The sequence below is a fragment of the Lemur catta genome, chromosome 5 (genome assembly GCF_020740605.2).
Source record: "Lemur catta isolate mLemCat1 chromosome 5, mLemCat1.pri, whole genome shotgun sequence".
NCBI lineage: Eukaryota > Metazoa > Chordata > Mammalia > Primates > Lemuridae > Lemur > Lemur catta.
The window spans coordinates 65,482,549-65,505,770 of record NC_059132.1 but is presented as its reverse complement, the minus strand read 5'-3'; the positions used below and the strand labels follow the sequence as shown (position 1 = coordinate 65,505,770).

General features: G+C 33.9%; 1 pseudogene; it reads left to right on the top strand.

Moving 5' to 3' along the window:
• The first annotated feature begins 514 nt into the window (after positions 1-514).
• On the top strand, positions 515-21,216 carry LOC123638802 (annotated as a pseudogene).
• The last annotated feature ends 2,006 nt before the right edge of the window (positions 21,217-23,222 follow it).

Here is a 23,222-nt window from a genome sequence, read left to right as displayed (position 1 = left end):
CATGGATAATGATTGATGCCCTGAGAGATTTTTCATGAAAGGTTACTCTTGGGCATTTGAGCAAGGGAAAAAGGACAGTGGTATTTAGCTAAATTAAAGTGACATCATTAATAAACCAGAATGGCCAACAGGGAATGCTTCATCACCACAATGACAGTTTCTATTAGGTTGGTGCAAAAGTAATTGCGGTTTCAGACCGTGAAATTTAAATCATTATAACTAGGCTAAAACACATCTTTATTAGTCAAAATAGGAACCATTACAATCAACACATATTTGCAGAGAAATAAGTTTGTTTATTCCTGTAGCATAAAAATCCGTGTTTAGAGATTGGACAAAACTCTTAGAAAGCATTTTCTGCATCCTGCTGGTTGTGGAAGCGTTTTCCCTGCAAAAAGTTGTCGAGATGCTTGAAGAAGTGGTAGTCGGTTGGCAAGAGGTCAGGTGAATGTGGCGGATGAGGCAAAACTTCATAGCCCAATTCGTTCAACTTTTGAAGTGTTGATTGTGCGACATGCAGTCAGGCGTCGACATGGAGAAGAACTGGGTCCTTTCTGTTGACCAATGCCAGCTGCAGGCATTGCAGTTTTCAGCGCATCTCAATGATTCACTGAGCATACTTCTCAGATGGAATGGTTTCTTCTGGATTCAGAAAGCTATAATGGATCAGACTGGCAGCAGACCACCAAACAGTGACCATGACCCTCTTCTGATGCAATTTGGCTTTGGAAAATGCTTTGGAGCTTCTCCTTGGTCCAACCACTGAGCTTATCATCCCTGGTTGTCATATAAAATCCACTTTTCATCACATATCACAATCCAATCAAGAAATGGTTCGTTGTTGTTGCATACAAGAAGACTACACTTCCAAAGGACGATTTTTTTGATTTTCAGTCAGTTCATGAGGCGCCCACTTATCAAGCTGTTTCACCTTTCCAATTTGCTTCACACTTTATCATTCCAATTTGCTTCAAATGCCAAACAACTGTAGAATGGTAGACGTTGAACTCTTCGGCAACATCTGTAGCTGTAAGAGGATCAGCTTCAATGATTGCTCTCAATAGGTCGTTGTCAACTTCTGATGGCTGCCACCATGCTCCTCATCTTCAAGGCTCTCTTCTCCTTTGCAAAACTTCTTGAACCACCACTGTTCATTAGCAGTTCCTGGGCCAAATGCGTTGTTGATGTTGCCACTTGTCTCCGCTGCTTTACGACCCATTTTCAACTTGAATAAGAAAAACGCTCGAATTTGCTTTTTGCCTAACATCATTTCCACAGTCTAAAATAAATATCAAATAAACAGCAAGTAGTAAGTCATTAGCAAAAAAGCATAAAGCAAGAAATGCACATTAAAATGATGTATAACATAACCACATTTATTTAAGAATGTATTCGAATATTGAATGGCAAATTTCAACAATGCTAAAACTGCAATCACTTTTGCAACAACCTAATACTTTATTCTTCATCCTTGGAGACTTTCTTTACTTTCGACTTTGAGGTAAGTTGGGAAAAGAAACGCAATGGGAGAAATACTCAGTTGCTGATGGAATCACTTTCAAGGACCATCACTGCTTAGGTTTTTCATCTTTAATACAGTCCTAATAACTTACAGAGTTGTTAAGAGATTTAATGAGCTAATGCTAATGAGGTACTTAGTACAGGCTCTAAAATACAGAAAGACATGGTGGTATTAGGAGAAATGAGATAATAAATTGTTTTAAATTACTATTGTTTTAAATTACTACTTATGATAATTTGTTACACAAATTCCTAGCAGCTTACTATCTGGTTAACATGCAACCATGTTGTATTTGCAAGTCGACAATCCATTTTTCAGTGTAAGTGAAGATTCCTTCTAAAACATACCGTAGTTTATATTAACATAACTTCACTTCATTAAATCCCCATTATCCTCAAGAAAAATGTCCCCACTTTTTAAATGTCTAATAAAACATGCTAATATAATATCAGGCTAAGATCAAAGATTTTGTACATGACAGAACCAGATCCAAGTCATTGTTCACCATAGTATTGTGTTGTTGGACAAGGTAATTAAAATTCTGATCTTCAGATTCACTGTCAGTTTTGAAAACAGGTTACAAATTGGTGGACTGTTGGGCAACTTCTTGTCAAGAGTGTTTCCTTTAGTTAGCAAGAAGCTTTGGCATATTTTGAAAATTATAATGCCTGTCATAATGCACTTCAAATTTTAATGATTAATGCCTATAATGTGGGGCACACATTTTATGGTTCACCACAATCTCCACCATTTCCTCTTGTTTTAATTTCTTATCACATTTCCCCACCATTATCTGACTCTAGAAATTATTTGATTGTACTACATCTGATCAAGAACTTCAAATGACAACATTAAGTGAGATTCAGAAAGAATTTAAAATTTAAAGGATTTGAGGAGGAAGAGATGAGGCTGAGCAGGAATAGTCAGAGCATTAGGACAAAAATCAAGTATGTTGACCACAGTCCTAAAGAATTGTCTAGGCCAGGCATAGTGGTTCATTCCTGTAATCCTAGCACTCTAGGAGGCCGAGGTGGGAGGATTGCTTGAGCTCAGGAGTTCGAGACCAGCCTTAGCAAGAGTAAGACCCCATTTCTACTAAAAATAGATTAATTAGCCTGGCATGGTGGTGCGTGCCTATAGTCCCAGCTACTCAGGAGGCTGAGGCAGGAGTATCGCTTGAACCCAGGAATTTAAGGTTGCTATGAGCTACGATTATGCCACTTCACTCTAGCCAGGATGATGGAGCAAGACTCTGTCTCAAAAAAAAAAAAAATTGTCTAACATTACCAGTGACGAATTGTGAAGTTGGAATATACTTTTCTATAGTAACAATAGTAACAACAATTTTCAATCAACCATGCTAGAGGAAATTCTCGTCTAACTTTCTATAAAAAAGATACAATAAAATTGTTGAAATATAATACGTGATCAAAGACTACACAATGAAAAATGTAGGAAAAATATTATCTCTGTACTGAAGTTGGTTCCATATACTGCCTATATAATCAATGAAGACACTGGAGCTCAATTTTGCTTGGAAACACTGACATAGAAAATGTTTCTTAAGGATAGAACAAACCTAAATTGCACTGAAAGTCTTTGTGAAAATAAAAAAATATGTTTGCAATGACACTAACATTTGAACTCATGAACATATTCCCCTTTATGGTTTAGCCACTTCTTTACTTTTGACCTTTATCCAAGAAAACACCACGAGCATTAACGCTGGCAGTTGACTCATTTGTGTAGAAATGAAAATGTCATTTAGGAGAGACTGTCAGGTAGCTGAAGAAAAAATAATAATGTGTAGTTACAGCCCTTTATTCTAAATGTCTTAGAAAATAATATTGTTAAACATTATTTTGAATCTGAAAGTCTAATTAGTACTTCATTAAATCTCCCAATTTAAGGTGAAAGGGTATGTGTGCTAATAAGGAAAAAGGATAATATGCTTTACAAGGAATGGCAGCAGATTGAAAAAATAATTATGTGAAAATTTAATTAGTTGGAACCCAATTGCTAACAAAAGAATGATTAAGTTTAGCTAATTTTTCTATTAATAAAGCAAAGTCATTTCTTGGATTAGATTAATTACTGATGAAGAAAAATATTCAAATTTTCATTATCCTGAACCTCATGATAGAATACAGAGCTTATACTCCATGTTTTTACCAATTTGAAAAATAAAGGACTTATCTATGGCCTACAGGTGTCTTATTACTTGAGAAAACCACGTGAAAGCAGGGCTCTTCAAAGGTCTTTGTTGCTTCAGGGAAAATTTCTGACTCTAAAAAGATGATAGCATTTCCATCTTTGTCTGCATCTACAAATGTCAATAACTATTGTATCCCAAGAATATTTTAACTATTAAATTTTAAACACATATGATTACAAATTATCAAATTTACTGAGGTAAATACTCCAGGAAAGTATTTTAGGATATTTTTTACCTTAATCAATAGCATGAAAACAAATATAGTTGGAATACAAATGTAGAATCAGAACTATTAGAAATAAATGAAAACCTGTATGGTAAGTACCTTTACTCCCATTTATTAAAGATTATAATTTGTCAATGTTTCAACTGCTTGCTAATAATGCTTTTCTGTTGTTGAGAAAAATTTAGCTATCCCAGACTAAATATTATTACTAAATTATAATTCATTTATGATTACCCTGTATTTTCTTGTTATCTTCATTCAATCAGAGCAGACAATGTCCAAACACAATTTTTGAACAAGTATCACTTGCTTATATCCAGCTAGCTGAGATTCTTATGTAGGTTTTCATTGATTTGGCTTGGAATAAAATAAGATTTCAACTAAAGGTAAAAGTTTTGAGATATGGTTAAACAAACAAAAAAACATTGGATCTATGTATTTATTCATTCATTTATCCATCCATCAAAAGGTAAACATTCTATATAAGTTTTGGGGGAAACTGCCAGGTAGTATTATTAAGAATTGAGGATGTCTATTAGAAGGGAAAAATGATTTATTTAAAAAAGAGTGATTTTTAAAGAACCACACTCAGATAAATAAAGGTGGTGCTCCATGAATGACTTACAACATTTTTGGTGATAAACACTGTGAGATGCCAGCCCTGATGTGCTATTTCTGACCCAGGAGCACATTCTGCCCCCAGCCATTTATAAGGTCTATTAAAATAGTTGCCATCCAAGAGGGAAGAGCATATTTCTGAGCATCAAGACACATCCATGCCTGGGAAGCCAAACTGAAACCTGAAGGACTGGCTCACTCATAGTGCTTCTGTTCATTTTGCACATATGATGATAAAACTTCCACAGAATAGGCTGGGGAATTGCCCTCGCTCTAAGAGCTGTAAGAAGGGTTTTTAGTGGAGTTATAATTTTATAAAAGGAAGAGAGAACTGTGACCTGATTATTTTCAAAAAAAGATGCCTACCTAGCTTTTGCTAGCTAGTGAAGGGGAAGTATTTCTAAATATTTCATCTGAAATGTTTTTCTTTAAGAATATATTTTAAGGAGTTTTTTGTTTTGTTTTGTTTTACTGAAAAAGGCAAAGCTCACTGGACAATCAAAAACTTTATGAAAAACATTTAAACAATGTACTAAACTTCCCTGAATAATAACGGAAATAAAATTTAACTTTTGGGGTGGGAGATTAGAAAGTGGGAAATAAGAACTTGGTATTCAAATAAGAGTAGAACCATAGAGAAGTTTCTGGAGATAATGGAGAGACCTTCCTGGAAGTAGATAGTAAAAAAGTATTTTTGTATATTGAGGAAGGGCCATAACAGTCTAAGAATTGTAGTGTTGAATATTCAAATTTAAGTGATGTTTTTGCTCTTTTCTGTGCTGTCATTTCCGCATTACCTCAAACCTTCAGGAGAAGTCTTAAGTTCACACTGTCGCATCAGTGGGGATGGAGAATAAAGGAAGAGGCAGGTAAAAGGGGAGTAGGCACAGGAAGTGAAACAGTGAGCCAGACAGGCTTAGGTAGAGGAAGTGATGACAGACAACCTGTAGGGAATCTTTGCAAGAAAATTGGGCCTGAGCCATTTTACGTAGCTATTAATGTAAAAAGTATCTCCGGGAGCCTGGAATACTTAGGGTTATGTACACACTATTGATTTGGGTTACCAAAGCCATTACTTCATTCCATAATTTTCTACCACTTAGTTCTTTCTTGAGAAGTACAAACTTAGCTTTGTTCACAAGAGATTTGCATTTTTGTGAAGAAACTTGTACCTGAGTGTTCCTAGCAGCTTTCTCAGATTGGGCATTCATTGAGAAGATTATGGTGGTCTTGAAGTATATGGTCATTATTAGTCATGTAGAAGACTAATATTAAAATTAAATATTTAGTCATATAGATATTACTATTAGTGGCTAAAGAACAGTAAGATGGCTCAAAAACAAAAGGTTCATTAATATGCAAAATGATATCTGTCTTTCTGCACTCACTGGTTGCTTCTTATCTCATTTTCAAAATCCGTTTTAAAATTCAAATGTATTTTTTATCTCTAGTCGAAAACCAGTGACATCCCAATGAATTTTTATTCAGTGCACTAATATATGAAATAAAAGTGTATATCATTTAAATCATACCAATGAAGAATCAATTGTAATAACAACACTTGAAATTCCAACATATATGTTGATACAGTTTTTCATTTTATGAACTTCTGAGGGATGGATCATTCAATATTTCAACCCAATCTCACTTGTGAAATGTTAACACAAAGTAAAGGGTAGTATCTGGCTATGCCTTCATAACACTAAAATGATCTTGAAAGGATACCAATTGGATATCAGACTGGGATGGGGGGTGGGGGGAGGGGATGGGTGTATGCCTACATGATGAGTGCGTTGCACACCCTCTGGGGAATGGTCATGCTTGAAGGTGCAGACCCGGGGAGGTGGGGGGGGGAGGGGATGGAGGTATGACTACATGATGAGTGCCAGGTGCACTGTCGGGAGAATGAGAACGGACGCGCTTGGGACTCTGACTCGGGGGGATGGGTGGGACATGGAAAATGTATATAACCTAAACTTATGTACCCCCATGATGAGCTGAAATAAAAAAAATATATAAAAAAAAAAAAAAAAAAAAAAAAAAAAGAAAGCAAGAGCTGCCAGCCTAGAAGGGAGCTATTTAAAAATTAAGTACCTCCATACATTTTTAAAGGTTATTAACTGTATAGTGACTCTGATTAACCATCTTAAAATTTGATTAAAACTTAGAAAAAGCACCAAAAAATAGTGGGCAATATGTCCTTTCAACATTACACCAGGATATAACTTAACAAACCCACTCAAGACTTACTCATGTATCTCTAAGAGAATATACCTGTGTTTGACATGTACTATTTAACTACAGCCCTGGTCTAGGGCACTGTGAACTTACATGTTAACTTACAGTACAGCTACTTTCTGTCCAGTAGAGAAGATATTCCCAAAGGGTATGATTTAATTGCCTTGTAAGGCAATAACCCACTTTGTATGTACCTAACCCATCAATTTTAATATAATATTTTTAATGCCTTTCCAAATAAACTCTTTAAACCCTTGTTTCCCAAATGCACTTGAAATCAGGTTTATAATCTTATCTATCCCTACGTAATTAAAGATTTGAATAAAATAGCCATCATCTTGTATTTGCATGAGATTTTTTTTCATGTTTTGGAAATTATACTTTCTGAAAAACATTGAAAACTTTTTTGAAAATTACACTTTCTCATTCCTATGTATCAGTTATTAAAAATCCAGTCTGGCCGGGCGCGGTGGCTCACGCCTGTAATCCTAGCACTCTGGGAGGTCGAGGCGGGTGGATCATTTGAGGTCAGGAGTTTGAGACCAGCCTGAGCAAGAGCAAGACCCTGTCTCTACTAAAAAAAAAAAAAAATAGAAAGAAATTAGCTGGCCAACTAAAATATATATAGAAAAAATTAGCCGGGCATGGTGGCACATGCCTGTAGTCCCAGCTACTCAGGAGGCTGAAGCAAGAGGATCGCTTAAGCCCAGGAGTTTGAGGTTGCTGTGAGCTAGGCTGACGCCACGGTACTCACTCTAGCCAGGGCAACAAAGTGACACTCTGTCTCAAAAAAAAAAAAAAAAAAAAATCAAGTCTATTTGTTTAACAAAAATAAAATAGCAGTGGACACTGAATATCATATTTTAGGGTCATGTTAGACAATTTTCTTTCCCTGCCTCAAAACATTTTTGTTTGTTCTGTTCTTCATCCTAGCGAAGTCCTAGTGAAAAAAATGTAAGAAAGAAATAAGGAGGACAGAACCCCCCTCATTCCTTTCATAATTGGTTTTAACTTTAAAAATATGTATTTCATAATTTTAGACACACACTAATGGGCACTATCACATTTTGTGCACTAAATTTAGGGTGTATAAAACTAGTCTATGAAGTTGTTGAAGAGCTGTTAACAATAAGAACATCCCCTCTACACTGAAACCATTCCTGAGAACATATAGGAATCAATCTGTGTATTATTATGTTAAATTTATAAGTCAGAGCAAACATAATGAAATAGCTTGTGTTCCAATGTTCAAAACATTAGAGGTGGCAGACACCTAATGGAAAAAACCAGATATTAAATGAGAAATTACATAAATAAAATTAAAATTACAACTCTAATAAGGAGAAATAACTACTACAATAGTGGAGGAACTGAAATAATCAGAGAGAACAACTGAGATCTGAAAGAAGAGTAGAAAATAAAATTCATAAAAACACATAATTAACTTAATTTTCAGAGTCCCTTACATTCATGTAAAAGATAAATAATTTTTTTAATAATAACATCAAAAGTGAATCCATTAGAAATGATTTTAGCTGAAAATAAAAGAAAAATAATCTGTCTACAGTGAATTAAACAAATAATGGTTTGTTTTTCTTACACAAACAGACATTTGGAGGTAGAAATCCAGGGATGGTACACATGCTTAGTGATATTTTCAGAAATCCAGGCTCTTTTTCTCTTTTTCCTTCGCCATCAATATTTTGTTGATTTTTATGCTCTTACATGTTGCCTGGGTCACAAGACTATTGCTGTTGCACTTTGAAACATCAGTGTTCCAAGTGAAAACAAGAAAGGGTGAAGGGTCAAAAATGGGTCCCATTTCCACTCCAGACTACTTTCTGGCTCTTAACATGCCTGGTTTGGATCAATTATAGTCATCCCGAAACCACATTTCTTGAGCTCAAGGGATGCCTGCCAGTACCTAAAGAAATTAGCATTCAGGTAGTGAAGAAAAAAATGGACCTGGTGTGCCAAGATGATGAGAAGACCACAGTTGGTGCCTGTTATAAACATCCTCCAGAAATTGACTCTATAATTGAATAAGCTAGAAGAATTGAAAGTTTATGTAGGTGCCTTTCAAATTAATTAATATATTAGGCAGATATACCTTATTGTTACATTTTCTTTAGAAGAATAAATGTGAGTTGTTTAGTTGTCATTTTAGTAAAAAAAAATATACTTGAATACCACCTGTCAACACCTTTATTTTTTTAGAATAGCATTTGATATTTTTAGCGTTTTAGATTTTAAATCAACATGTCTTTTTATTTCCTTCTGCCTTCCTGTTCATTTTGATAATGTTTCTTATGTTTTATGTGTATGCAGAATTAATTTATAGGAAATATTTCAAAAAGACATCACAAATAAAAGTGACTTCAGGTGTATGAAAGAAATGTGTGTTTTGTGTGTAGCAAGAAGGCAGGCAGACTGGATCTAAGAAAAATAATTCTGTAAAGAGGAAAAGGGCTTACTAGGGTAAACTTGTAGCGATGACAGAAATGATAAGTCCTTTTTGCTAGCAAGATGTATTTTGCCCAAATTTTCATAAGTAATGTTTTTATCAGCAGTTCTACAGAGTCTGCCAAATAGTAAAAATGGAGAGAGAAAGGGAAGGGGAGAGAAAAATAAAAGGAGGGAGGAAGGGAATAAGAAAGAAAGAAACAGAAAGGGGAGAGAGAGAAGGACTTCATTTATAACAAATGTCTAAGACTAATAAAAAACAGTAAGGATATATTTTCAGATTTTGATGATAGTTTTACAAATGATGAATGATGATTGTTCGGTGTTTATGAATGTGTTACACTACTTCAAGGGCAGAAGCTGATAGAAGGTATGAACTATGTATCAGTTAACACAGAAGGAATAATAAAGTATGTGAGGATATTTAAGGGAAGACCTCAAAAGAAATGTTGTAGAGTTGAACCAATAATAAAATTTTAGAAACACCAAATGACAACAGCTTCATTCTGAATTCACCAAAAGAGTGAAGGAAGAAGCTAGAAGCTATCATGCAAATATAAATATATGGTGACAATTGTGCCTATTATTAGCAAATTTTGAAGACTTGAGCATTTCTTCAAAAGGCACCAGGAAGTTGAAAGGTTGAATTATGAGCGCAATAACAAACTCACTGGAGAAGCAAGTGAAAAATATAGATTGCCTTCATTCTTTAACCAATAGATATTTATGTGTTCTAAGTCCAATGTTTTAGGCATAGTCTCCTGGGTGATTTTCATGCCCATCAAACTGAGTTCAAATTCTGTAGTAATCAAATCCTTGCTACTGTTTTCCAAAGTGTGTTTCATGAAATACTAATTTTGTGCTTTCAAAAACTGTTCTTTAGTAAAATATGTCTAGGAAACCCTATATAGTATAGTTTCCTTTTAATTAAAAGCTTTGCAAATTCTCATTAAAACCTGTTTAAATTTGATTAATGTGTTCCCTTTAATTTAAATTTTTAAATTTATTTGCACCCAGAGCACTCATACGTACTAACATACAAAGAAAACTATTATTCCAGTTCAGGAAATTTTAGTCTTGCCTCAGGACATTCCTAGCATTCTGTTTTACAGCATCTTTCCATATACACTATCCTACAGTCAAAATGGAGAACTAGATACTCTCCACATACGTGTGCTAGATTTAATTTTATGCTCTTCTCATTTTTTTAATAACTCTACCCCCACTTCTACCATCTACCTGTGTATCACCCATCTACCTGTGTATCACTAGCATGAAAAACATTTACAAACTTTTACTTGGGTACCTCTTCCCTAAAAACCTATTCTAAGAAAATCTGAAATATAGAAAAGGGCTTTGCATGAAAGGATGTTCGATATGTAACTTACAATAGCAAAACCTAAGACACTACCTAAGTGTCCTATAAAATAGGGCTAGAGTGTATTTAGAATGGTGGGTAGACAACCATTAACATTAGGGTTATAAAGAATGTTTTAAATATGGTATAATTCTAGGTTATTTATTTTTTAAGTAATATAATATTAACTTTAAAAAGCTGCCATTCTAAATGCAGTTTTAAAATGTCCACAAATTTTTTGATACATCTCCCTTCAAGGGGCAAAGCCTGAGTACCCTACCTTGAGTGTGGACTAGACTTGGGGTATTGCTTTTAATGATGAAAAGGAGAAAGTGGAAAAGGCTGGTTCTAACAGGTTATAAACGGCAGCTTTGTGGCTTCCTTTGTGTGCTCTTTCTTTGAATCACTCATTGCAGGGAAAGTTAACCACCATGTCATAAGCAGCACCATGTAAAAGCCACAGGACTAGGAACTGAGGCCTTGGACCAGCAGCCACGAGTGGTCTTTCTGGAAAATGGAGCTCTTAGCCCCCATTAAGCCTCCAGATGGTTGCAATCCATGGCTAACATCTTCTTTTCATTGATATCTCATAGTTGTACATATTTATGGAGCACAAGTAATATTTTGATGCACATATACAAAGTGTAATGATGAAACCAGGGTAACTGGGATATCCATCACCTTAAACATTTATCTTTTCTTTATGTTGGAAACATTTCAATTCTTCTCTTGTAGCTTTTTGAAATATACAATAAATTATTATTAACTATAGTCACCCTGCTGTCATATCAAACACTAAAACTCATTCCTTCTATCTAACTGTATTTTTGCACCCATTAACCAATCTCTTCTCATGTCCTCCTCCCCCAATATTTCCCAGCCTCAGGTAACCACCATGCTACTGTCTATCCAGGCTGACAACCTGACTGCAGTTGCAGCAGAGGCCTTAACAGCCACTCCTGAGTTGTATTAAGTTGCTAAATTTGGAAGTAATTTGTTATGTTGCAATGAATAACTAATACATACTACTATTATTATTATTTTTGGTAAAGTTAAAATGTGTATTTGCTTATTGTGCAGTGTACTGATTTGGGAGACAATAATGAAGTGTTAATTCAAACAAACTTAGTATTGAAATTTCTTAATCCCCAGAATATCAAAACGACTCTGTTCCTAAAAGCCTTGCTACTTAGGAACAAAGAAATCTAGAAACAATAGATATATACAAACAGAACACAGATGCTCAAGTAATCCTACTTTGTCCTTACAACTCGCAGAATCCCTCTGAGTGAATAGCATGCGGATGGATATAAAAGTCCAAGACTTAAAGTCAGGCGCAAAATGAACTGACGTCTTTTCTTCAGTTGTCAAATTCTGTTTAAATTTTGTCTCTACCGCTAATTCTATATTGTTCCAGTGAAGAAAGAAAAGCATAAAAATATTTTTTTTAAAAAGGAGAAAAAATAGTAAAATGTTTTGAGGTGGAAGAATAGTACAGGTCACCCCATCTGACCTCCCAGAGAAATCTCTCCCACACTATTCCTGACATATCATAATGTGGCTTCTTTATTCGTGACTCCATTGATGAAGAAATGACAAATTTATTTTTTAATACCATGCTAAAAGTTGGAAACTTCAATTGTTAGATTCTTGGTAGATTTTTTTTTTGAGGGTAAAAAAGTAACTTTATTTATTTTTACTGAACAGCATTTTATTTTATTTTATGTGTGTGTGTTTTCATGATTTTTTTAAATTTCAGAATATTACAGGAGAACAAATGTTTAGGTTCCAAAAATTGATTTTGTATCATTTGAGACAAAGTCATAAGTGTGCCTATCCCCCAGATAACGTGCATTGTACCCATTAGGTGTGATTTTACCCATCCCCTCCTCTCCACTCCCTCCTGCATGATTTCTGATTTAATCTCCATTTCCCCTTCTGGATCAAAATGGAACAAATCTAGCATATGAATTTTCAAATTTTGGAACCGTTAACATGTCATCTTTTAATTTTAGCAGAGATGTGTGAAAAGGACACTTGGAAGTACTTGACACACACAATCCTAAGTGGGAGAACGGAATTAAAGCGTTATAAATGAGTGTAGACATTTCGATATGCAGTGGAGAACTAAGAGCTGGGAATCAAAATTCATGGCTTTAGATCATACTGTCCTGTCTTTTTCTCCTGGCTCTCAGCCCAAATTACATATAAATACCTAACATTAAACTATCTGCAGAATGTGTTTCTTCTCCTATTATATACTTTTCCCCAAACCTCTAATGATATAAGTCAGGCTCATAATGGTAAGTAATAAATTCTGACAAAAAAATAAGTTCCTAAATCTAAAGCAATTCTACTTTCATGTCCTGAAGACTAATTATGGGCAACTTATATGCTATAATTGCAATGAAAACAACGGAATTACCCCTAGTCATATCATCAATAGATGTCTTGAGTTAACTCATATAAAGATATTATAAAATGTTTAATAGGATGATTGACCAGTGAGAAATTTTGGATTTAAGCCATCATGTTATTTCATTTGCATATAAACTATTCTAAAGAAAAGAAAGCAACCACTCACATGGCAAACTTGATTAGTTCACAAAGAGCAAGTGAGTACTAATTTTAGTGAAACCTAATTTTAATCAAGCAACATCATTTTCATTCATCATTTTTTGGTTCTAATCACTGTCTTCATTTGAATGCCAGACAAAAATGATTTCTAATTTTTGAAGGTTAATCTAAAGAATCATCATACTACATTTATGCCCATTGCTATAAAACAGCAAAGATTACTCACAATACTTAAATATTAATATTATTCCTGGGACTCTAGCTGGATCTACTTAGGTATTTTTGTGTTTATAAAGCTGTATCATATTCACACATACACCTAATGACAAAATAATATATGAAGTCGGAGTATATAACATCTTATGTGATGACAAGGAAGTATATGAGACAATGATCAGGCACAGAAACATTAAGAGCAAAGAATGATAGCCACTAATCAAAAACACAAATCCCTGTCTCTCATATCCTAAAGGTTAGAAGTACTGTTTCTAAAACATAAACTCACCTTTGGTCTATATGCAGCCACTAACTGATTTACAGTTTCTTTGATAATAATGTATTTTACATGTGGTTATTCCTTTAAGCCATGAATAATATGTTCAATGTATTAAATTAAAAATCTATACCTTGGGTGGTATCATATCAAAAATGGTTTCCATATGTTATATTGAATTGTGACAGTAAAATAAATTATCCTTTGCTTGGCTGGTCAAAGAATATTTAGGTTTGAGAAAACTTAGATATATACAACTCTAGCTGTTTCAGCGTAAGATGCAATAATAGCTATGCAACCACATATGCACACACACAGAAACACATGTACATTTGTACGGTATTACTGCCCATTTTACAAATCTTCAGTTGTTAACATGAATTTCTTTCAGCACTGTGAGTATCAACCTTTGCCAGGCCCTTGTTATCCGTACCTGTGCAAAACTTCCCTTGGGAGCCCATTTACAGGCTCAGCTCTATTTTAGAAATAATCCTAGAATTACATAAGAGGTTTTTAAGCATCTAAAAAGTAATACTCTTGGGCTCAGAATCATAACACAGTATTTGATACTGAATATTATCCCTATATTTGTTGAATAAATGAATAAACTATATCAGCAGGTCTACTCTCTCAACTCTTACTTTGGGGTACAACTCTTATAACTGGATTTCTCTTTATCTCATAAACATCATCCCTACTTTTCAAAGGTACTTATAACCAGATCTCAGTCTTGCTCACTATTCTGGAATTGCTGTCTTATTAACCTGCACAATGACATAATTGCTTTGAGTATAAGGCCCTGCCATTTTTTTCTCAATATCCTCTTATCCCTAGAATTTGGCTTTAGTTACAAATTAGGATCAAGGATATTGCCACCGAATAAAATTTGTCTGTATGGCTAACTGCTTGACTTTTCTATTCCTCTCCCTTCTTACATCCATCAGAGCCTGGCTTTGTTTACCTCTCATGATTGAGCTCATGAGGCAGGCTTGGTGGCTATGGATGACGTTCATGCCTTTAAGCAGATTCTCTCCATTCTAGGCTCCAAATTGTAGGTCCGGTCTCTCCAAAATGGCCCTTTTTTTCTGTAATTAGCCCAGCAAAGAAGAGTGGATCCTGAGATATTACCTTCAAGGTCAGTTTAATCTGTAGAAAAATAGAGGTCTCCTTCATGTTTGGAAATTAAATCAGGTAAATAATTTGGTGAAAGAAACATATACCAATACTGCCATCACTATCAAAAAAGAAAATGATAACACAAAATCTAGATGTGTCTCTATAAAGTCAATCTAAAATATTTTAATTTACAAGAAAGTCATTTTTCTTATAATTTTGATGCCACCATGAATATTATAAATTGAAGTTCAAATCAAATGGTAAATTATTCCTGAAATATGTTTTAAGATGAGAATTTATGATTATCCATAATTTATTTCTGGATTATCTATACCAATTGAGTTCTATTCTGACATTTTGAATTACGATGAACTAGAGAACCTCTGGGAAAATCACTTTGGAGTTGCCACCTACCTAAAATTACTACAAAGGACAATAATAACCTTCTGGAAGCTACAGAATGGTTTAACAAGCACAAGTTATTAATATCTAGGTAAACAATGGAAAAATATTTAATGTGACAATCTTCTGAAATCTTTTTCTAAAGTCTTACAGACTTATGTGCATATATGATGAATAATTGCTATTCAATGACTATTTATAGTCATGCCTACCAAGATATAATACATTGCATATGTATCTTTTCTACCATTTATTTTGCCAGAAACTTCAAACATTATTGAACAAGATATAGTCATAAAACAACCATAAAACCTTTAATCTATTACCTTATTTTATCCAGTGAAATTAATTTATTGACACTTCTATGATAGAATAAATGACCAACGCAGGGTTTCAGCCTACTTGTCCACTTTTACTTCACAAAATGCATTACTTTAATGCACTTCTAAGGGAAGTAGTCAAAGATAAAGATGATGAAATTTTATAATGGATTTACTAGAGACAAACTTTTCAAGTTATGCCCTGGTATCAGAACTAATTCTCCTTAATCTCTTAAATCCATAGAAATATACAATGAAAATGATGTGATTTTGAGGAACCATAGGATCCTAAATCAAAGACAGATACAAAACTTTTAAGAAGATTTTTGGTATCAGCAGATAAGATGAAGAAGGTTTCCAGTTAAATTGCCTTTACCAGAATCCACATTTACTTCAGCAACTGAATTTCTACTCAGCAGTGTTATTGAGTTAAACAGATTCTGATAGTCTTTGCTGGGACCCGATAAAGAGGAAAAAAATGATTTCATACCAAATAAGTTTATTACAGCTTAAATCAAGCTGAGGTATCCACACTTTTGTAACACTTTATTCTCCATTTTTCCTGCTACAATTTGTTCTTCTTTCTCTTCTTTTACATCTTTCTCCTCATGTGCCTTAAATGGTAAGAATGTTCCGTAAAAATTTTGCCCTGGGCCTGTGCTTTCCCTCTCCGAATCCTCATGTGCAATTGTAAACTTTCCAAGAAAATATTCTTCATTATATCCAACTTATTATGTCCAAGAAAATATTCTTTATTATATCTAACTTATTTCCTGTCTCTACACACAAGGACTGCAGGGATAGTCTCTATTTCCGTGTATCTCATATTCCAAATCCTTGATGGTGCTATGTAACAAAAGTATATAAAATTTTCTACTTATTATTTAGAAAATTTCATTTTTACTTCATATTAGATCTAAAGCATTTGATCCATTACAAAATTACATACAGTTAGGAAAATTATTGAAGTTAAACTAATATTAATATTTAGTCCTATTATTTTCTCCTTTGATTATAAGTGCTGAGGATTCAGAACCTTCTGAGATCAAGTTAATTTCTTTTCTGCTCTTCTTTCTCCAATAAAGCTACAGAAACTATTAGTAAAGAGGCCCAGTTATACGCAAAATTAGGCATAAAGAAGACTCACAAGTTCTTTTTGCCTCCTTTCCCCCAGTCCATATCCTGACCTTTTACATGAGGGGAAACAGCATTGCATAAGTGTCTGTGTTCTATTTTTATGTATTTATTGTTCCCTGGTAAGTAGGAAGCAATGCCCTCAGGAGTAGGATCTTCCTGATGTTTTGAGCATTTTGAAATTTCAGTACTAAGCTTATTTTAATTACAAATCACAATGAGCAACACAAGCAAAGACACAATTCTTGCCGTTCTCAGTAGTTTACTCTCTATAAAGTCACTATGAACACTGAATTAGCAAATATTGAACCATTGCTTCTAGGGGAAATACTGGGTTAAGTTCCCACAAGCATCCAGTTGCAACATTTCCATCAATCAATATATAACCTTGTTTTATGTGTGTTTTTGTTAAAATATGCCTTATATAATATATATTGTTGATTCATTAACATTAACATTGAATTCACAGCCAACAGCACTATAGCTCATGCCGGAAAAAAGCTTACCTAACATATGTGCTTTTTCTGTAAGACAAATCACAGCCTTCTTGTGCTTAGGAACAGCAGACAGCACTTCAGTGCTACTCTTGGGGGCCATTTTAAACAGCAAATTCGCCAACAAAAAGCACAGAAATGTGAAAAACATAGCATTAAATAGACTGCCAAAAAAACACAGTTGTTCACAGCATAAGAGCTGAAACAAGAAGGCAGGCATTATCTTGTTCAACCTCAGCCAGGAATGTGTACACCAGAAAACACAAATTTTTTGCCACTCTACCATGCCTGTGAATGACCACACAAGTGCCAACGGTATTAATTTTGGAATTACAAACAAATTTTAGCAAGTAGTCAAATTTGCAAATATAAAATCTGAAAATAATCAGAATTGATTATACGTAATCCAAATGACTGATAATGCCCTATTTGGAAAATATTTCAAATTGTAGTTTTGAAATCTAAAGGGTGTAATTTTTCTCTGACCCCTAAAAACTGTTAGTTAATTTGATATATTCCGAACAACACATTCTCTGATTTGAGTCTTCTTCCCCTTCACTGGACATTGTCTATCTTCTGTTAACTGCACACCAGTAAAATCCACCTTGGGTTTCAGCGATATATAACTCTGCTCCTTTTATCGATTGTTTGGTTCTTCAAACTTCCAAATCCTCTTTCAAATAGACTCAACTTTTTGCCATTTTGAACAAATTTTTCCTTGACCATACCATGTCTTTAACTATTATTCATTTTCTGTTTTATTTTGAAATACTGGAATAAATCACTTACACCTGATGACATGAATTCATTTCCCTATTAGCCCTAATTCTTTAAGAAATCTGGCTATTGCCTCTAACACCCAATTATTATAAAATCTCATTCTTCACTGACACCAAAAACTTCTGTTTTGTCAAACCTGATGACTTTGTTCTAGATCTCAATCAAACATGAAGCACTTATTGCCAATTTTTGATACTTTTGACCACTCTCTGAATTTCGCTTTTCTTGTTTGTTTGACATTGCTCTATGTTGCTGCTTCTCTCTCTCTCTCTGATAATAGTTTCCTTTTTTTCTCCTTTCCCACTATCTGTAGGCATTTATAAAGACCAGGGAGGTTCAGATATTTGAACCATAACCCACACTAAGGAATGTATTTTATATCATGACTTGGTACATGCACACACACACACACACTTGGAAACAGAAGCATACCTGAAATAAAAATTTACAGAATAATTCTTCTCCTTATTAACTACAAAACACTCTGATATTGATTTTTTATTCTATTAAATTCTTTTTCTTTTTTTTTTAAATAATGCTACTCAGAAAAGGCTACTTTTGCTTTTAAACCTCCAAAATGCAGCTCAATGCTTTCTGCTCAGTCTATAGAGAGGCTTTAAAGTTGCCAACCACAACCTAAAAATTATGAATTTCAGGCATGGGGTTTTTATTAGCATTAAAAAGACAGAATTAACTTAAGAATATGTATTCTTAAAAAGACTAAAATACAACCTAGTATCTGTATTAACAAAGTGCTAAAAAAAAGTTGGAAAAAGTCAATTAACAACCGAGTCATGTGACATATTTTAAGGTACATTCAAGAAATTTTAAAACTGTTGATTTATCTATAGATGGGAAGTCATTGTCTCTGCTTTAAATTTTTTTAAAAATTGAACAAAAATAGTTTGGTGATTTTGGAATACTACTAAAAGATCCCTATTGTAAGCTCTAAGTAGAAATTTATATGGAATCAATTTATTTAAAAACATGTAAACACTGGTAATTTTGAATGTTTAGACTATAGATTTCATAGCTTTTTCTTGAAAGTTATTTCCATTGAGTGCATAACTCTTGAGTTTAATTCAAAAGCAAATTCAGAAAACCTGAGTATTTGGGGACTCCATTCCTCTCTACCCCAGTGGTAAAGTAAATATTGATATAGGAAAAGAGTGTCTACAGAGAAAAAACAAATGTAAATCCATTACACAATCGAATCAACAATTGATTAGGCTTATTCATACTGATATTTTCTAGATCTTGTATACCAAATATTATGCAAAATTCTATTTGCATGGCTTTACAAAGAAAGAACTAAGTCCTCAATGAGAGTGTATCCCTTGATGGCTTTACATTTTGATCACTAATATAGTACATTTATATTTATTTATGTGTTTAATCTTTCCTTAGAGGGTAGGTATGAAGTTAAATATCATCTAAAAAGTAATAGGTAAAAAAAAATTTTCCATTTATCCCATTTTACAGTTTTAAAAAAATATGGTTAAGAAAGATATTTTTATAGTAGCAAATATTACAATTGAATCTAGAAAAGAGTTACCAAGTGAATTTTCTACAATAAAAGAAATTATGTCTTTAAGGAATTAATGTATACTTACAAAGATATAAAATAATCCTTAATTAACAAATTCTAGTCAAACTGGCTACTTATTTTTCTGGTTAAATGGATTTGCTGTTAGTGTCAAAACTTTTTTTAAAAATTTAAGCCATTTTGGATGAAAATATTTCTAAAATGTCTTATGCATATATTTCTATAATTTCTTATGAATGCAGAGAATATATTTGTCCTTGTCTGGAGATTTTGGAGGCCCTGACGAGGAAACTTCTTATATTGTTTTACAAGAGTCTGGGTCTCAGGGCTCATGGCTTCTTTGCACTTTTCACCTGTCCAGTAAACAGCTCTGGCCTACCATTGTTTTTCAGCTTATGCATTTGTTGATTATAGAGATGTTTTTTCTCCTCAGCTTCCTCAGGGCTTATGTTTCATCTAATAAATATGACTAAAGCTCTCCTGCATCCTTCATAATTTGTGGTTTGAGGTTCTGTTTAAATCATGTACCAAAGAAACGTGAATCATCTCTGAGTGAGGGACAAACTGGATGTGTCATGATCGAAGTACAGTACATTGGCTTTTGCTACAAGAACTTCGGAGCATCTCTTATGGTTGGATGAAGGTCTAATTTTATTTATTCAATAGTCCCTGCCTATATGCTAGATAGTTGAGCTCTTACTGTAGTTTTAAAAAAGTGGTTTTCACAATTCATCTATACACGGAAGGGTACTGGAACTCTGAGGAGGAGAGGGCAGTGACATAGGCGGCCAGGTATAAGACTCCCAATCCACTACTTCCCACTGTCGCCTTCGCCACCCCTGGGGTCTCTGGGACACTCCAGTCTGCATGTGTGAGTTGTAAGCACGCCGCCCCCTGTCACTCCCCTGCTCCACCGGCCCTACTTCCTTTCACTGCCATTGCCAGCCTGAGTGTCCAGGGTCGGGCCAGCCAGATAACACCCTCCCGCCCCACCCACCAGCCAGCTGGCAGGGACCACCGAGAACGTGAAGCTGGAGTTCTCTTCCCTTCCACGGTGCTAAGATGCAGCTGAAGAGTGGACCTACCCTATGAGAGGAGAGATGTAGGAAATTTTACCTGGATTGTTCTTAGGCCCATATTCTTCTGCTACAAAAAGCAAGCTACCTATACTACAGAAACATGGACTAACCCCTATAACATGCATACGACAAAATATTGAAGCAAACTTTGTTAAACCAAACTTTCAACAATTATTTAGATATTTAGTCTTGGAATTGAAGATAATCCAGTTGAAAATATAATACCTTTTTTCCCCTATAACTAAAGAATTTATTGAAGAGAGCTTACAAACTGGAGGAAAAATTCTTGTGCATGGAAATGCAGGGATCTCCAGAAGTGCTGCCTTTGTTGCTGCATACATTATGGAAACATTTGGAGTGAAGTACAGAGATGCATTTGCTTATGTTCAAGAAAGAAGATTTTGTATTAATCCTAATGTTGGATTTATCCATCAAATTCAGGAATAGGAAGCCATCTACCTAGCAAAATTAACAAAACAGATGATGTCACCACTCCAGAAAGAAAGGTCATTATCTGTTCATTCTGGAACCACAGGCAGTTTGAAAAGAACAACTGAAGAAGATGATGATTTTGAAAACATGCAAAAGTTGCGACTGCAAGAATGCCTGACTGAAGAGCAAAATTATGGATTGTGAATTTCTATTTGGAAAGGAGAAAATACTGGAGACAATAATAATGTAAAATGGTAAAAACACAAGTAGTTTCTTTTCAATTATATGTTGCTTCCAGACATGTTTCTCTGCAACTTGTTGAACAACATTTTAAGATGTTGGACTTCTGTAAGAGATGCAAGACATGACACTGATGGTTTTACTCCTTTTTTTAAAAAAAAAAAAACATTTTACAAGTTTTATTATAAACAAAGAATTTTGGACTTGCAAAGAGGTATTATTGCAATAATGCACTTTTCATACTTGAAATTTATTTGTATAATATAAAGTTATTACTTTAGATAAAATGTGAGTTGGGGGGATTTGTTTTATAAAGTTTGGGTAATTTATAACAAGAATTTCCTGGTTTGCTAAAAATTCTTTTTTTGTTGTTCTATATATTACATTTAAAAATAATTTTACAGTTCAATTTTATGATGGAACCTCTTACAGAAACATTAACAAAGTGCAGGAATCTTCCATATTTCTTTTTTATAATAGTATAAATGAATAGCTTAATTATCATTTTGTTTTTTAAGCTTCTTGATCCCTTAATGATTTTTAAATCATGACACTAACCAACTATCTCTACTTAAAGATGGTCTAATTAATGCTTCCTTTCCTATTACCTTCCTAATTTGTTTATTCTATAGAAAAAAACCACAAAGTTTTAATGATAAAAGGAACATGTTTTGCTTTATAGTACCAAGTGCTTAAAAACAAGAATAGTGTTAGATTTTCAAGTGACTTCCTTTTTGTTTTTTGTTTTTTGTTTTTTGTTTTTTTCTTTTTGTGGTAAAAGCCAAATGTTGTATTTGTTCTTTTCAGAGTTACCCAGCTCTTTTTTCTTTTGTCCAAAATTGTTCCAAATAGAACATAATAAACCAATGTAGCACTAATTTTTTTCTAAATGAAGCCTAAAAAAGAAAACTGCCTTGTGTCATTAAAAAAATAATGATCAAATCCTCATGACCTCTAAATTAGTATGTAGAATGGTGAAAAGATCTTAATATTTTTCTGTAATTTCTTTTTATACCATAAATTAGTTTAAACTGAAGGTATGAGGCTTGAAGAACCCTCAGTAAATTATTTGGAATATGGAACACATTTACTCCATTTTGTTGTTGTTGTTGTCTTAATGATTCTGTGAAATTGTTCCGACTCAGACAGAAGCTTTTCTTTGAAGATGTGCGTTTATTGGAGAAAGAGTTGTGGGAGACTGTATGTACTAAATTAGCATTTTAATCTAATTAAATTGCTGAACAGTCAGCAATTAACTGACTGTTCTTCACAGTCAGTTAATCCAGACTTTCCCCATAAGTTTCTTTAGTGACATCACTTTATGGATCTTTGGTTCTCCATGTTTTTATTTATATGTATAAAAATTGTTCTAAGAAAAACATTTTTGTTATTTTAGGTATAATGTGAGGGAAGAGAAGAGTGTTTTTAACTTTTGATAGTTGATGACTTTAGGGTAGCACAAACAAAACTCCTTTGTATCTCACTTTTCTCAGTCCTGTCTTGAGGTACTTCACTGATGGGTATAATTTCTATACATTCCCTTGGTACCAAAAAGAACTATGCAAAGTAACCTATTACACCAAGTTACTTGCTTTGCTTTCCTCCCTATGATAAAATAACACAGTAAAAGCTTTTTTATCTAAAAAATTTATCTATAGACTATTTTTTGACACTTTAAGTATTTGATAACTTTTTTAAACTATATTACATAGAAAAAGTGCATCCCTAGAGATCTTTCAAGTCATGTGGCTTGACATGACTGTAGTTAGGCAATCCTTGCCATCTTTGATTTTCTGCTGGGTTACACAGTGTGTCGGGAGCAGTACCTTATGAGTAATTCAAATATGCTTTGAGAAAGAGTAATTGTTTTGACAAAATTTGAAAATGTCTTGTGCTTAGTGACTTTGTTTACCTACCTTAATGATGAGCCCATGAACATTTCTAATAATGAAACCATGACATCTTAAGTA